The sequence below is a fragment of the Neolamprologus brichardi genome, chromosome 5 (genome assembly GCF_056152115.1).
Source record: "Neolamprologus brichardi isolate AB-2024 chromosome 5, ASM5615211v1, whole genome shotgun sequence".
Lineage (NCBI taxonomy): Eukaryota > Metazoa > Chordata > Actinopteri > Cichliformes > Cichlidae > Neolamprologus > Neolamprologus brichardi.
In genome coordinates this window covers 12,281,766-12,288,893 of record NC_142108.1, presented here as the reverse complement: position 1 = coordinate 12,288,893, position 7,128 = coordinate 12,281,766, and the positions used below count along the sequence as shown (strand labels likewise).

At 41.0% G+C, this 7,128-nt stretch overlaps 1 non-coding gene across 1 annotated transcript; it reads left to right on the top strand.

Annotated features, from left to right (window-relative positions):
* Positions 1–6,320: 6,320 nt before the first annotated feature.
* Positions 6,321–6,414, top strand: trnai-uau (transfer RNA isoleucine (anticodon UAU)). Its single transcript has 2 exons — positions 6,321–6,358; positions 6,379–6,414. It is a non-coding gene; the product is annotated as a tRNA-Ile (tRNA).
* Positions 6,415–7,128: the final 714 nt, after the last annotated feature.

The following is a 7,128-nucleotide window of genomic DNA, read 5'->3' as shown; positions in this document are numbered from 1 at the left end:
CGAGGTTTGGGAAAGAAAGTGAGAACCAGGATCTCGCAATTATAACTTTAAAGGTCGGTGTCCTTCATAGGAATTTAATTCTGCAAGTGGCAACGAATACCTGCACCTGTGAAATGAAATTATTTGCTCATGATTACGTTTCATCTTGTATGCTCTTCGGTACCTCTGATGCATCAGGGCATTTCATTGCTACTTTACCCCTAATATGGCATTCATGTTCTTTTTGTGAATAAAGTTCTGCTAATTAATTTATGCTTTATTTTTATTAGCCTGAGAGTCAAACGCTGGGTGTCAGTTTTACACCGACACCACACTCTGAGAGTAGAATGTCGGTGTATATGTGAGAAATCTTTTGTCAATCTTTATTGTGTGTGTGTGTGTGTGTGTGAATGTTCCAAAGTGCTTATGTGTAGTTAAAAGTACTGTATGAATGTGTGTGTTATTGAGTGAATGAGACGTGTAGTAAGAAAGCGCACTGAGTGCTCCACTAAGTAGAAAGGTGCTAAATAAGCACCAGTCCAAAGTAACACAGCACACTCTGGAGTGAACCGTGTGCTCATGGAGTCTGCAGACCTGTATATGTACAGTATGTGCTGGGTTTGCATTTGTGACAAAGTATGTGTGTATATGCATGAATATAAGTACGTGTGTATGTCAAGAAGTGAGACAGGCCAGTGGTAGAATGGTAGAATACAGTATTCAGTACAGATTAAATGAGGGTTTTGTTCAGTTTGCTCCAGATGTTGAGTCTGTGTGTTTTATTTTTACATTCTTGGCCCGCAGCCCATATATATTTTGGAATGGGCAAGGAGTAATAATATCAGTGGAAAATGCTGCGGTCTGGTACCTTTTAAATAACATTTCCTCCTTTTTCTGCTGCTGTCCTGTTTTTCTTTCCATGTTGTCTTTTATTTGGGAATGAGCTTTGAGAGGTGATGTTTAGAAAAGCGCTGAAATGAAACTGGCTGCGGGGTTCAGGGAATCACTGGAGATCTCTCCATGAACGCACACACACATGCACAGAACATGCGGAAACCACACACACACACACACACAGCCACACATACTGTTGGTGCTGCTAAATTCAAGGAGCGGGGAAGGAGGAAGAAGTTTAGTTCCTAAATGAGAAAGGTCAGACGGGCGGTCTTTCGTCTTGTGGTGGGCCCTCTTTAGGCTGTGTGTAGTGGGAGATGCAGTTGTACTAATATTTAGCTCTGTCCCCTTGGCCGGTAGAAGAAATTATACCAAAATGTGCTCGGGGACCCACATTTTGGACTTACCTTTCCTCTATTTCTGATTTATTTCTGAACAAATCTGGGCCGAAGCAGCCTAAAATCTGCACTGGAGCAGTTAATGGAGTTGTAAAGTTGGGGTAGGCTCCAGGGAAATATAACCACAAGGTTTAAAAAGTTCTCTCCGTCTGTCAGTCTGTATGCATGTATCTCTTTCTGTCCTGCGGTGGGGCCACCCCTGTTTGAAAAACCTCAGCTCATAGTCAAAGAAGAAAGTTTGTCCTGCATTTATGTGCAAAGTACAGTACATTTGTGCTTGAACCAAAAAGATCAGCTGAGGTTATCATAGCACACGTCTGTTTCTCAGTATTTGACATTCAAAGAATTGCTCTTTACATTATTTTCTACAGTGACTTGCTTGTTATGTAATGCTTGTTTATTTATTGGCCTTGAAATTTGCTTTGTGCATCTGTGTTGTATCAAGTGCAAAGAGCACCGAGCACAAACTGTTTCCTGTACAATGTCATTCTGCAGCACTAAGGATTAAATAAGTCACCTTCAAGTCGGTAGATGTGTTTAAAGTGAAATTAAAGAAAAAAGATGCAGGAAATCAGTGTGTCAAGTCGATTTTGTCTGTTGTCTGTGGCAACTTTGCATGAAAAATAATTTGAAGACAGCAGGAGGTATACGTTGATTTGGAAACGTGTTCACCATGACTTCATAGTCCACAATCTTAACTGTGCTGACAACAGCCTCTTATGATGTAACTCTAATCAATGGTACTACATACACAAACAACTGTAGCAGTAATTCTAGCCAGAAAATCCCAGGCCACTTTGTACACACAAATCACCAGATTGCTAGTTTTATGGGTTAACCCTGTGTTTTACTGTAATCTGTCCCAAACTAGTTTTTTAGAGTGAAATATATCCAGATCATCAAACATTTTGGAGTGACCAAAAAGCCTAATTTTCAAGACTGACCATAGCTATAGGTTCACCTGCAAAAAGGATTAGCTCAAATCTTTAAATCTTTAAATTGTTTATAAATAGGCATCAACCTAGTGTTTTCATGCTTTCACTAAAACAATGTAAAAAGACTAATGCCACAGTCACACACACCAGTGGTTGGAGACCACTGCACCTTCCTTAGTCTGTCTTACAGTGATTGCAATCACTCCAAGTGTGGTCGCCATTGTTTGGAGACAGGTTGCCTCCCACCTGTGCAGTGCCTAGTAATCAAAACTGGTCAACCAGAGGTTGAGGGTGGTGCGCTCAACCTCTTGCCGACTAGTTGGTTGCTGCAGCTCCTTGCAATCAGTTGCAGAATGCAAACGAATTCAATTCCAATAATTCCTAGTCGCAAAGAGGTTGTTGTTCTACTTTTATTCTAACATGATTGAACCATAAATATGTGTGTCCCTTGTGTTCAGTATCTTATGTTTGAGCAATTTGTTGTGTTTCTCTTTTATATCTGTCTCCACCTGCTCCACTCTTTGTTTTCTTCTGACACGACATCTTACTGGATGACGAGTCTGAATGTTGTCTTTAGTAAAGCAGGTAGATGTTGCGAGTGCACACCTTTGTGCACCTTCTGTGCCTAAACACTGACATGCCACCAAGACATGTCCCAGTGCTCTGCCCTGCCTATACACATTGGAAACAAGCACTGTTACTCTGTACTCTGTTCTTTATGTGTGAGATACGTTGGGAAACATGATGAAATTATTATTCACCACACCTGCTTATTTATAGTCAAATACAGCAAATGAACCAAAATAGCTAAAATAGCATAGTCCCTTGTGACCTGTAATGATTTGCACTACCATATGCAATTTTTTTATAATACTGACCAAAATACTTAACAGTGTTTGATGGAAGACAGGAGGACAAAACAGTTGTGACAGACTGATTACTCTTAGCTGGAATATTCTCACGTTCAGTGTCCTTCTTTCTTTTCCAGTGGTTTCATAAGGACAACTAAGTTATCAAAATTGTGCTGCGGTTAAGCAACGACCAGCCCCTAAAAGAGAAGAGTGTATTGAAGGGAGAAGAAGAGCATCTCTCAACTTTCATGGTGTGCAGGGAATTGAATGAGTGTTATTGAATGAGAAAGGGGAGAGGTGTTGCTGCACTCATAGTCTCCCTGTGACAGAGAGGGTGGGAGGGTGGTGGGGCAAAGGTCAGCAAAGAGGAGTAGGGGTGGGGGTAGGGGTGGGGGTGGTGGTGGGTAGTGAGGGATGAGGGAGTGAGAAAGAGACAGCATCTGGAACCAGAGCCTTTCCCAGCCAAGTTACGTTTGTTTAGTCTAAAAGATGAGTGTAGGGGAGCAGCAGAAAAAAAGTAAGGCCAAGAGAATTAAAGCATTCAGTAACAGAGAAAGGAAGGGGAGAGCAGGTATGAAAGTGTGCATGTGTTTGTGTCTTTTATGCCGCACATACTTTTGCAAGCATGGAGAGTTTCATTTCAACAGCTCGAGCTTTGCCTTTTGTTGTGATTTGTGTTCCCGATTTTAATGCCAACTGAAAAGTAGTGAGCACTCTCCGAAATGCTTTAAAGATGAAGTTAGCAGCTGCAAGCAAAATGTTTCATCAGACAGATGTAAAATTCCCCAATTATGATGCCATTATCCAAAAACTAATTGGGATGCTACGAGTGAAGATGATGACGCCCAGATGGACAGAATGGCTAATTACTTTATGAAGTGAATTTCCAGAACAGAGGTTTTGGATAAAGCGTGGGAAACACTTCTTACTGCTGTGCTCGCAGTAACCTTGTACTGACGCTGGCATAAACCACAGAAATAAGATCCAAAGTAAAAAAAAAGTGGAGATATTGTTTTAAGGTGTATGCGTTTGCTTGTTTAGCGTGTCCAGTGCTCTCACCTCTCCCCTCCCCCTTTGCACCATATTAAGGCTTCAAGGGAGGTCAGCTCCTCTTGACCTCTGCGTTCCACAGCAAGGCACCGTAGCTAGGCCACACACACATATGCACCCAAACACTTCACACACAAAGACACTATACACACATGCACACATATGCAGCGTCTCACCTCATAAATGCCTGACTAAAAACACTAAAAGCGTTGCTATAAGCAGACACCTAAAAGAAGAAGAGAAAAAGAAGGAAAAAAAGAGACAAGAGCTGATTTAATTTTGAAACAAAAGTGTGCCAAGACATATGTCATAAGTAAAAAGCGCAGTAGAGAAAAAGAGAAGATCATCCATCTGAAGTCATCCAGACAGAGGTCAGCGTTTTCACCTATCAGGGTGTCCCGAAGCCTTCATTTTGTAGAATGTACAAATACAGCTTTGTTTGGCTGGAATTTGGTTGTGTGCTCCATGAGCATTCCCCGGCCCCTCACTCAATGACCTTTGGCCTCTAGATACACACAAACACATGCGCACACAGTGATATATGGGGATTTCTAGGTTATACAGTGCACAACAACAACAGGCACAGCCAGACAGGACATGAGTTGAAACTGAGCTGGAAAGGATCTCAATGCCAGCTTTTATTCCCCAATAACCTACTTCTGGGTTTGTCCATGCATACAGTGGCACTGTGTCTGAGCGCTGATACTTCTATTAGTACAGTACACTCTAATGTGGCACACTATGTGCTGTGCTTACTTGTGTAGAGTGGAATTTTAACAGGGCAGTGTTGTCTCAACTCAAACATGGCTCTCTCCTTGCCACATAATATAATGGTAACCTTCTACTGTGATCATCTTGTGAGACAATCACAAAAGATACTTCAACCTATTTAAAGTCAGTGCCTGGAAAAAAACAACAACATCTGAACTGTTGTTCAACTGCTGTTTACTGGCTAGCAGATTAAACAGACAAAAGCTCTGACAGAGTGACTTCCACAGTCAACTATCGGAAAGTTACGAGTGCAGAATCCAGGTAGTTGTTGTGCCTTTCATGCAGTCATACAAGCAAAAGCATTCATATCAAAGCATACAATCAGAGGCATGGCTTGTGTGTGCTTTCCTTTCTCTACAGTATATATACATGTGGATATGTTTTAGAGAAGTTTTGTGTAGATTACAGTTTCTATGAAGGCTGATATGGTAAGTGACAACAATTTATAGAAAATTGCAGCCGGGGACCTATTGGCTCCATGACCTGTGGCCCAGAGTCTTGTCTGTGACCTCATCAAAGAGAGACGAGAAAACAAGCATCCCTCTTGAGGACAACGGTCATTCATCTTTCCATCTTTGTTCCTTTTTAGAGCCTTCTGCCCGTCATGAGGCGAAATCAATGTCTTAACAGGATAGGGAGAGACACAAAGACCACACTCTCTCACACACATACACATACAAACGAAGCACAAAGAGGGAGAATCTGCGCGCGGCGCTACTTTATGAGTTTTCTGTGAGGCCGAAGCCATTGTTTGTACTCAAAGCACTTGACCTTGTAAAGAAAGGAATGAAACAATTTTGCAGCACTGCATTTAGAACCTCACAAATGGACTGGTCTCATTGTCCCCTCTGAAAGTTGTTGTGAAATGAGAATGTTCTTTGAATTTTTTTGTGTACATATAAAATTTTAGTCCTTGGTAATAATACACAGGTTTATCTCCTGCATTGGGTTTTGCACTCAAGGATGACACAGCCCGATTGTTAGTTACTGTATCTAGTAATAGGTAAGGAAGCTATAACTGGACTAAGCTATTTTACATATAGTTTACATATACAGTAACTTGGCTTTTCTTTGCACTATGGAAGATATCTTCTATGTTCATCCATCAAATATTTGGTATTGGATATAGAGGTATATTTTGAAATTTAGTCCTCAACATGCTAAGCGATGTTTTGTCTGACTGTTTGATCACAGAACCGGTTTCTGCTGATGTCATCAAAAAAAAAAAAAGAAAAAAGAAACAATAATGTGACAAAGACTGGCTTTTCTGCATTGGTTGTGAGTTCAAGCCTCATTTGGAGTGTTCTTGATGTTCTCTATGTTTTGGGGTCTAAAAACTGAAGCCAGTGGTGAAATCTCTCTAACAGCCAGCACGGAGCAACTCCTTTGGTTGCAAAAAGAAGTCATTATGTCTTGACTTGACTAATTGAAAACCTGCATAAGCTCCAGTGGCGCAATCGGTAAGCGCGCAGTACTTATAAGACAGTACATTGGAGAGCAATGCTGAGGTTGTGAGTTCAAGCCTCACCTGGAGCATCGGTGTTCTTTTTATGGTTCACCTGAACTTAAATCACTATGGTCCAGCTCTTTGTAATGAACTGCTGTTCATGACATTGTGGTTGCAAGAAAGCAGTGATGTGATAAACATGAGCACTTCTGTGTTAGCTTTTCCAACCTGGACGCTAGGTTCATTGCTCTCGATGTTTTGGGGTCTAAAAACTGTTACAAACAGTGAAATCTCTGTAACAGCCAGCACAGGGCAACTCTTTAGTGGCATAAAAGTAGTGATATCTTTACTTGACTTAAACACTTTACGCACAAGCTCCAGGGGTGCAATCGGGTAGCACGCGATACTTATAAGACAGTAGGCTGCAGAGCAACGCTGAGGTTGTAAGTTCAAGCCTCACCTGGAGCACCTGTGTTCTCTTGACAGTGATGTTTTAAATGAACATAAATAAAGGTCCACTTGGTGCAGCCAGGTTATCAGGGCCTTCTTGATGAGTGCAAATAAAATTCAATGAAAAACAAAATAGATTTTTTTGCAAATTCTGCCCCTCTTTTTCTTTCCGTACAGTTTACCTGCATTTAAAAAATGAAAGAAGAAAAAGAAAAACTGAAATGTGATTGGTTGAGAGAACTTGGACAAACAAGTGGAAAACCTGAAATGAAAAATCACACACTTACTTTAGATTCTGCAAATTAATATGTAGATTTCTGCTAATAGAGATTAATGAGGAAATTACCCTGCTT